Raw genomic sequence first — 11,158 nt, 5'->3', positions numbered from 1 at the left:
ACCGTATTTTTCTTATGGTTCGAATACGAACATTGTGTTGAAAACGTGCGAGCATGCGAACGATGATCGGACCTCTGGTCGACGATACAATTTCGAGCGAATGTGCCAAATGGACCGCGATCGAGGATTTTCCAGCCTCTGATCATCCCCACTATACAGCTGGGGCCCATCCGACTTACCTGGAAACCACGCCTCAAAGTCCTGTGCCTACGGTTGGAGGTGGTCGTGTTTTTGGACAGCTCCGGGCCGTGCACGACGCACGCACATTGTCACTCGCGTGAACGCACTCGAGTGGGTCCGTCCGATCGTGCGAAACTTGTCTTCCCAGGTGACAACCTGCAATCCGTTTCCGAAAGAGCACCCTTTCCGAGAGAGAATTTTCACCTGCTTAACAATCCGATCAGGCCGCGCACGTGCACTACGAGTGAGTATGACTTTGCGGTACCGATTTACTCTACGTGTCGTCATTCATAATTTGTTAGTACCGGACGAAGCCGGCATTCTGTGAAGTCCCGCATTTTGTGATTCGAAAATTCATTTAATTATGGCATATCAATGTAGATTATTTCAAAGATCGATCGCGTAAGGGATGGTTTTAATTTTATGAATCAATAAGCAATTACATTGCCTGACAAAAGACTTTGACTTTTTTTTTTTGCGATACGTGTGTGAATTTTATTTTCGATTTATTTTTGCTTGCTAAAGTGAATCTGTTGATCAAATTTGGTTCATGTCTTAATTTCTGAAAAAAAAATGATGTCAAAAAGGCGAAAACGATGATTTCGAGGGTTTTCATGACGTTAACATTGTTGATAATTTTTTCAAAATTTTATTAATGCTAAACGAAAGTATCAATTTTTGGCTTTAAAATACATTTTGTTTCATTTCGGTATGTTTCGTTTTCGAGGTAGAACAATTTCAAAATAGCTCTTTTCTTATATCATGGGATGATCACTTAATACGTGAAAAGACGTTTTGTTTTATTTGAATTCTACATTTTTTATATGAAAAGTAAGTGTTTTTGTGCTGATGTGTATAAAAGGCAATATAAAATTAACAAAATATGAAACGGTAAGAAGATTATGATCTTTAATGAGTATAAGCTCTTTGGTGCATATAATGTATTTTGTCAATTTCATATTGCTTTTTATTTTGTATGATCCGATTATATTGTACAATACTACGTCAGTATAAAAACACTTTCCAACGCAACATTAAAATAGAATAAAATACTTTTTCCACTTTTATTAAGTATATGAGAACAGAGCTATTTTCAAATCGTTATTTCCTGGAAGCGAACAATCATATTCAAAACGAAAATGTTAAAGCTAAAAGTTGATACTTTTGCGTAGCATTAATAAAATTTAAAAACAATTTACTGCACGATAGCCAAATTTGAATAACGGATTCGTATTCAACAGGTAAAAATATATCAAAAATAATTATTCACACTCGTGTATTGAAAAATAATATTGGACAGTATTATCAATAACTGTATTGATTCTCCCGCATATATTTGCAAGTCGATCGAAGCAGTTCGCGATACTGAATCTCATCTTTAAACTTGATTGCTCCCAATAATCTATAGTCTTTAGATGAATTTGTGGCGTTCTCGCGACCTTGACTTGACATGGAAACAGGAGGTGCGTCAATCTCTTTTTTTCCTTTCTCTCTCTTATTTTACTATGTCGCCGTATTCTCAAACCGGTGCAACCCGGCAAACCCGATTTTAATTTAAAGATTTCGCAGTTGGATAGATCGTCAATCCTTGAGTGTGATCAATAATTCTTTTTTCTTTTTATCGAAAAGGCAGATAATAACACGATTTAATCATTAGAGAAGAAGATGGTATTATATGGCACTCCAGTTACATTTTAGACAATAACTTTGTTAATAATCAATATTTCAGTTTAAAACTTGACAATTACATTCGTTAAAATATTGACGAATCGATTCTGGACTCAAAGTTACAAAATATTTATTACTTAGGATACTATTATTAAACTATTAATTAAGATGTGGCGACATTGCACAATGACTCGAAGAAAAAAATATATGGTAATGTAGCCTTCCATAAAAATAGCTTCAAAATATTAGTTTTGTTTAGAAAACAGTATTTAATTATAAAAAATAATAAAGTAAAACATTTTAAAATGTATGCAAATGAAAGTATATAACATACATTCACATAACTTCTGCATATATAAGTTGCTCAAAATTTCAGTACTAAAAATAGTACACGTATACAAACTATAGATGAACAGTAGAGCTTATCAATCGATTATCAAATAATTATTTTGATATGAAAATCTCAAAAAAAAAAAAGGTTTGTGAGTAATCAATAGACCACATTAGCGGAATGTCATGTTATTGTTTAAATTTGCATAACTCAAAATATATACAGTCAAATAAAATGTTAAATAGCAAGTAACACTCAAAAATACATATATTCGTATGATCAAATTTAAGAAAAATGAGGAAGTAGGTGTAATTAAATGCTAAAATGTACCTCAGAAACGTTTCGAAATACTTGAAAGTAAAAATGTATTTTAATAAGTGCTGACTATTGAGTATTGGTATTATATATTACCATCATGTTGTAACGGCGAGCTACTAAACAAATAATTCCGTAAGTAATCGTTAGGATATATAATAGCGAAGATATTAAGGGAGTATATACACTGTACGTGTGTGTGGGGGAGAGCAACATATACACTGACCATAATACCTTTATATCGAAATACTGTTAAACGTTTATTGATCGTTAATAATTTTTTACTGTTTATTGTCGTCAAGAAATTGCCTCTTCACGATATTTAATGCACATTCGCGAGCCGTATCGATAGGTATTGTGCGTTTCCATTTCTTGTATCAAGAGTTAATAGAATTTATATTAGTTTCAAGAAAACAATGATTTTAAACGTTTTTATGTCACGAGTTTATTAACTGATAAAGAGAATTGCACTTGCAAATGATCCAATGATAATTTATGACTGCAACTTTCGAATCGCGCGACCGACCCAATATATGAAGAGAATACGATACGAGGAGGATTCAAACGCTGATACTTTATAATCGCTCGTAATTATGCGGATTATTGGCTATCTTTTGTCCCCCCCCCTTTGTTCACCTGTATGTTTATAAATCGAGATATTAAATCAGTAAAGAAAACTGTTAGTAGGTCCGATATATAAATTTGATAACAGGTAATCCTGTACAGTTATAAGCATAATTTAGGACGTGTGGAAATAAGATAAATTGGCACGGTGTTATAAATCTAACGGAAGAAGGTGGAGAATAACATTGGGAAAGAATTAATTGTAAATGACTGATTTAATCCGGACTCGCAGAATCGTTCCCGGTCATTCGCTTCGCGAAGGAATTTAGCACGATACTCGGCTCATGTTTATTCCCAAAGTCAAAATTCCATTTATTTCGCATTTTACAACTACGATTAGCATCACTTCTTCTAAAAAATTGACTTGATCGCGTGGGAGGAATTTCGATGCTAAAATCGCGGCGCGGTAAAGAGGTCGGGAAGAAGCGAAGAACATTGTTGTCAGAACCAGACAGCCTTGCGTTATAAGTGTTAGATTTATGCGTTATGCCGCTATGTAGCTTTGAATTCCATTATGTCGCATCTCCGTCCACGTCGTGCAAATTCTTCCAGAAGAATTCCCTTCGAAGGGAATTGGCTGTGCTCTCCTTCATTTAGCACAGCGATTTGACCAGCTGCTCTCGACGAAGGTTAACCGGGTTTGTTTTATTTTCGCTGAATCTTTCGTTTTAATTGGACTACAAGGCGAATGTGTCTCATTGTGGCTCCACAAATCCTGCTATTGCGGAGTCACTTTTGATCAATTCAACTATATAAACTGTAAATTTGTTACACACAATCAAAGATTGAGACCCAACAAAGAATAAAGTCTATATGTAATGATTATATATAAGGATTATTGTTACACTTATATACAATTAATATTAAAATAAAAATAATTTTATGACTCTGAGAATAAATCAAATGTAAATAAAATATGATTAATACAATTAATATTAATTTTAATATTAATTATTTGAAATATTAATATTAATTCTTTTAATATTAACATTTTATAAGAATTGTTATATGTATATTAGGTATTGAATTAGTCACATTTGAGGGTTACAGTTATACTATCGTGTTAAAAAACGTACAACTTATTATACCGTTAATTCTATTTTCAAAGCATCTATCGCGAATGATGAATCTACGGTTTTATCTCATCAAAATTCGACATGCAAATTCAGCAGCTGATGGAGACTGCGACATTGTAAATGGTTCATATTAGAGCCTAATGGATGCTGTCACTTAAGATCACCATGTATCTCATCGCGTGTCAAACAGCTGTCAATGACACATGTACATGTCAGCGAATTCCATTTCCATTCGATATGCTAATCAACGCATGTACAAATAATTACATTTTTATGATTAGTCGAAAATGAATATTAACCCTTAATCTTCACCTTAGTTTTTGGCACCCTTACTACACTAGTTTTTATCACTTTTACAAGTATGTAAAAATTATTAAGCAATTTGTACGTATTTTGACAACTTTAGAAAATTGTATATTTATAATAAATTTATATAAATTGTTATTATATATATATATATATACAATTATTGTATATAATATTGTTGTATATAAATGAAAGAAAAGAAATACACAGGACACAAAGGTAATTCTATTAGGGTTAAGATTTCTTCTAAACATCGACATAGAAATTTATATTCTTTATTCGCTGAAAGAATGCCCGGGACGATCCTTGGCGCCGATCCTAATCCTATGGTACGTGTACCGCTTGATAATATGTGACATAAGCGCCAATGATGTTCCCGCCATTATTGTCGTAACGACACCAGTGGCACAATACACGTTGCTTCACTTTCTTACGCAAGATTTGGCTTCTACCAGCTGATTCAAGGACATCCGGCACGATCTTGTTTCTTTGTAATCTCATTCCCCATCATTCGAAGGCGGAACTCATTACTATGCGATTGAAGTTTTGGTCACAATGTCTAATTCCAAGTTTGGAAAAGTTTTCATGCCCCTGAAAACTTCTCCTAATAGGAGTTAAATGCGAGATGAATACGAAGTTCATAATTGACCGAGTTAACATGAAGCTCGACGTTGAATGATGCACTGCATCGCTTCGTTTGTTCCGTAATGGATTTTTTTATCTGTCTATAACAACGGATGATAGCTTTTCTAGACGCTATATTTTACATGTATTATTCATTCACTATTTAAAAATCAAATCTCTTCGACTGAACACGAATAAACAGGGAATACTTTACTAATTGCGGTAATACTATGATTTCAGGAAAACATGATTATCAGGCATCAACGAAACAATATCCTGCTCGCAGTATTACATTTCTTCACGCAAGTAAGATTTTGATTTTTTTTTTTTTTTAAATTATGTGAATGACATTAAGATTATTAAAAGGATTTCCACTCTCTCGATCGCATAGAGGCCTTTGAATATATAGTTTTAAGGAAGTCTGAAAGGCCTTGTTTTTGCCAATGGCAATGAAAGTTCGACCAACTCGTTTTTCAATATACTCCTTAAATACGCCCAACCTCGAACAATTCGCCATTTCGCAACACTTTCCCACAGACGCGCCCTTAATATTGTATCTTACTCACGCGAGTAAAAGTTAACGAGGCCGACCATTTAATGGCATTCCATTGTATAGCACGATCGAAGCGCAAGGCGCAGAGTTTCATTTTTACACAATTATTTGAATTACTTCTTGCTCTCAAACCTACCTTTTGAACCTTTGAAAAGGTACTCGACGTCCACGGCCATGGAAGATTAATGGACCCTCCTTCAAGAAACGCAATGTGGCGGTTCGGCTATCCGAATCCGGTCAATTACAATGATAATGAGCTTTTTTGCGGTGGCTACGCAGGTACGTTCTCGCAAGTTACGATTAATCCGCTGTAATCATCGCGGATGTTCGGCGTTAAAGCTAATATTGACGATGGCTATTGTTCATCAGTGCATTGGGAGCAGAATAAAGGCAAGTGCGGCGTTTGCGGGGACGCATATCACTCGAGTCAGCGTCCACACGAGGCCGGTGGTGAGTTCGCAAATGGGATCATCGTTCGACACTACACCTTGGGACAAGTAATATAAACTTTTGATATTTTCGCACACACCAATGTAATGCAAATTTTAAACAGCACAATTATTTCGTTATAGTTTTTTTGTTGTATTTATGAAGAAAATATCACCTGCTGAAACTTATAATAATTGAAATAAAAATAAAAAGGCATTTGTTGTATAATTTTTTATTGCACTGAAAAAAAAAAACCGAAATTACAGCCAAAACGTTCGCAATTGTTATATGATATTTCAACAATAAATGTTTTAACTCTGTTCTCTAATATCTGCGTTTATTCTCTCATTGACTGCTCTTTTCCATTGAAAAACAATGCTGTAAACAGCATTATTTTAATTGAAAATAATCTCGTCGATTCAACAACAGTATTAATGAGAGAAACAAATATATTTGTAGTTTCATTAATAAAGTCGTTGTGAATCAACAAAATTATTTTCAATGAAAATGATACTATTGATACATCTTTTCCAGTGCCTTTTTTGTGATCCTTTTATTATACAATATTAATATAATCTGTTTAAAGGAAATCGAGGTGGAAATCGAACTTACAGCCAATCATTATGGGAGATTCGAGATGTATCTTTGTCCTAATAACGATCCGTCGCGCGAAGCAACTCAGGAGTGTTTCGATTCGTAAGTGATCTCTACAACTGGTACGTGCAACTGCTGCTTTCGTTAATGTACCTTAATCGCACAGTTATCCTTTGTACGTGTCCGGGACGCAGGACGTTCGTTTTGAGATTCCGCACGACACAGGAAAGAAGGGCATCATTAAGTACATGGTAACGTTACCATCATACATAACGTGCTCGCAATGCGTCATTCAGTGGAACTATTATACAGGTTACGACATTTTATCGTACATTACTCTTCCCGTTTCTTCCAGGTAGCAAGATGTCGTCTTATTTAATTAGTCGTTTCCACGATGAAGATGACGTCCAAACGTCATAAAAATAACATGGGGCCGGCATTCATAGTCAGATAATCAAGACCGTCTTAAGTATAGTCTTAAGAAGTCACGAACCAATCAGAGGGCCGTATTAGAGTTTTAAGACTAATTACTTAAGATAGTTTTGAAGTAAGAACAGACTATGAATACCGCCCATGGACTTGTTACAGTCGTAAACCAATGTCGAAAATATGTCTTTATTTTCGTGTTACTAACGGTATAAATGAATTATTAATTGATCACTAATAACGTTATCAGTACGTCGTTAATTGACGTCGATGGCATTCATCGACATCAATAAATATACCGTTGTAAATACCCTAAGAAATATACCAAGTTAAGAGAGAGTTAAAATGACTTTATTTTGATTGTCACGACAATCAAAATGATGATTTTTGTTACAAAATTTGATGATTTATTGAGAATCAAAATTAAGCCATTTTGATTTGTTGTTGACTTTTATGCGTTCTTTTGGGACATTGTAGAATGGATAAATGACATCGTTAATTGATCAAAAAGATAACAGCATTATTTATCTTAAGTACACTGTTAGTAATGCTCCCTTTACATGTAAATGAAGCTCGTGGTTATGAACGAAATTAAAAGTAATGAATGATTTAACTGAAAACTAAGTTACAGTAGTTACTTCAATGTAATGAACGTGTACATCAAATTTCATAAAGTTTCATGAAAAATATATTAAATTTCATGTACATATACGCAATATACTTTTCAGTTATAAATACGTTAAATCTAATGTAATGTGCCATGAAATGAAATTCAAATTGTATAACTTAAAAGTACATTAAATTTCATGAAATTTTCAACAGTGTAGGTCAACAATGTACGTCACCAATTCGAAATGACTAACTAACATCAAGGGCGGAATCCATAGACGTTGCTCAAGATTCAAGATGGTCTTAAGCTAGTGCTTGAGATGCCATGAACCAATGAGAGAGTATTAGCATCTTAAGAGATTGCTTGAGATTGTCTTGAGATTAAGGACGGACTGTGGATCCCGACCCAAAATGACTACTGGCTAATCTTGCTACCCTGGGCTGTGTCGCTTCGAGGGCGATCTCTTATCACGTCTGTTTTACTTATCAGGAAACATGTGGGGCACCTGTGAAAACGGTACGGAAGCCGTCGGATGTGGGAGGCCAGAAACTTTCCGCAACTGCGCCGACGTGAGCATCGTTACCAGTACCGGTGGGATACCGCCACGGTTTATGTATCAGAGTATTCTTTACGAGCTGTACTCGATAGGTCCGAAATACTCCACCGCGCCGCTCGCACGGCCATTGAGGTGAGAATCGTTGTGTTAAAAGGATACGTTAATTCGCGCGCGTGTCAGCGTGAAACGTTCAATTGTTGTCGATGCGACACGCACGTGCACGGGTTTCACGATTTCAGAGTTCAAGTGTGCGAGCCAACTGCGGCTTATCGATACAGGCAGAATATGACCAATTGGTGTCAAGTGAATTGCATTCGCATCCCGTCGAACTGTCCGCCTGGTGTCTGTCACTGCCTGTGAGTATCCATTAAATTGATCGGCGCGCGAGTTTAAGCAATAAATTGTTATTGACTCGGAATTGCATTAACCCTGCCAGTCTATTCTTTACTATACGATTATATCATTTGGGTCAATACGATTAAAAAGCTTGAAAAAATAAAAAAATAAAAAATTTTCATGGAAAATTGATTTTAACGGTAATAATAAACGAAGTTATCAAATATGTACTAGGGGGAAAACATTTTTTAATGAAATATTAATAAGAAGATAAATTACATTTTTGAGTAAAATTTATTATACTATCGTGCATTGTTTAGGCAGATATGACTAAAAAGTTCTGAAAAATAAAAGATAAACAATGTTCACAGAAAAAGAATTTTACATTATCAGAAACAAAGTTATCAAGTACCAGAAAAAAGATGTTTTAAATATTAGTCAGAAAACAAATTACATTTTGTTAAATAGATCTGAATGGACCAGCGGGATTAAAGGATTAAACGATTATGACTTTCATTTTAGCATTGGTGTTTTCAAAAATTCCTCTCTGATTCTTGTTTCAATGTGATTACAGAAACACTTGCGACGCTATTGGAGATATCGCCGATAAACCTGGAGCGGACCAATATTGCCTGAGACGTTGCATGCGTTACCCGTCGAATTGTCCGATTGATCGCTGTAACTGTTATTGAAATTGTAAACCGTGACCGGTATTGACATTCTACATACAGCGTTAAATGTGGGATGTGAATATACATAAGTATCGTCGAATTAATAAAAGTCTGACCGTAATTTCGCAGCTTACTATGAAAAGTCTTCTATACGGATAATATTATACTATGAAAGTTTCTCTGCACGAGAACGTTTCTCTTACCTTATTTATGGCTGCTTCTTCCTGAAAAATTTTTGAGATACGCTGTAAATGTAAAATCCACTTTGCTTAGAAATCCATGATTTATATTGAATTCTCACAAGCTAAAATTCTATTTATAATTTTATATCTTATGCATGATATATTTCAGTTTTTAAAAAATATATATTTTAAATATACATTTTAGATATGCGAATATTCTAGATGTATTTTAATTCTTCAAATGTTTCTCGTATTAAATACGACACGTAAAATTATAAATAGAATCGTATAATAATGACGCAATCTATAGATTACTTAAAGTGGACTTTAAAGTAATAAAACAGAAATAATGCAATATACCTGCTCTCTGTGAAACGCGAGAGAGGTGAGTGACGAAGAAAAAAGTGTAATGGCACTATAATATTTAATATTAGGACATTCTATTGACAGCTTAAAATTTTTCGCGCGTATATCACATATTATATACGTAATCGTCAACGTTCCCCGCGGCCTTACGATATATTAGTAATGCAGCTATGTTTAACAAAACGATGAAACGGTTCACCAATTTCACGCGCTTCTCCAATCGCCAACGAGAATTCGTAATTAATGATACCAATTGGAAAACGTACGAGTTCATACGTATTCGCAGCAATGTATTGTTTATGTATATATTATACATATAATCATAAATCTCTTCTCACTATAGTTAACACTTTACAAAACTATATACACTAAAGCCATCTTTGTATCGTCTACAACGCTAGCTAGCAACATTTTTCTTTTTTTCCTTTCATCTCTCATATATATAACATATTCTTTTATATATATATATATATATATATATAATTATATATATATTTATATATTGATATAATATATCGGCACGCGCCTTCATACGCGCAGTATAATAATAATAATCGTCGCCAAAGTGCGTAACATTAGCGCATCAAGTTAAAACTCGTGCTACGCCAAATTCTAGCGCGAGGTGTACGATAATACAAAGTTCATCTATCTGTCACTTACTGCTAATTGCTATGCAACTAATTAACGTCCGCGGTCGGTAGCGGTTTAATTATTCGTGTACTCTCTCCTTCTCTCTCTTCCTTTCGTATTTTCCACACGACTCTCCGCTTTATCATTAATCCTCTCATTCCCTATCGATACGCAATATTATGCAATTGGCGGAGCACTTCTCATTTCGACGGATTATTTCGTGCATTGATAATGAGGTAAAATAAACCACGTTAAATTATTGTCTTTATTTTGATAGATACTTAAATTAAAAGTAATAAATATTGTCGACGTGTTTATTGCGCTAATTAAATTTAACTAAAGCTACTTAGATATTGGATTCTTGGGGAAATTAAAGAGAGGTATAATTTAGGAGTGGGAGGATTAATCGCAACACGTAGACAACCGCCTCGAGCTTCGATCTTATGGACGATGAGCGAGCAGATCGAGAAACATCCTCTTGGTACTTTATACACTGTCGTTTCGACGAATGCGTTCTCAGGAACGACATAATTACGAGAGAAGTTGCATTAACTTTTCGCATCAGAATGTAAAAGAAAAAAAAAATAAATAAATAAAAGAATCGTTCGAAGATCAAATTCCAGAACTCGCGAGAAATCAATTGAGAAATAATGATGCCTCTTATGGAACTGCGGGAAGGAA

At 34.5% G+C, this 11,158-nt stretch overlaps 1 pseudogene; it reads left to right on the top strand.

Annotated features, from left to right (window-relative positions):
* Positions 1-53: 53 nt before the first annotated feature.
* On the top strand, positions 54-9,477 carry LOC108746905 (annotated as a pseudogene).
* The last annotated feature ends 1,681 nt before the right edge of the window (positions 9,478-11,158 follow it).

The sequence above is a fragment of the Trachymyrmex septentrionalis genome, unplaced genomic scaffold (genome assembly GCF_001594115.1).
Source record: "Trachymyrmex septentrionalis isolate Tsep2-gDNA-1 unplaced genomic scaffold, Tsep1.0 scaffold19, whole genome shotgun sequence".
NCBI classification, from domain to species: Eukaryota; Metazoa; Arthropoda; class Insecta; order Hymenoptera; family Formicidae; genus Trachymyrmex; species Trachymyrmex septentrionalis.
Note: the sequence above shows the minus strand (reverse complement) of the source record. Positions and strands in the feature narration are given on the sequence as shown.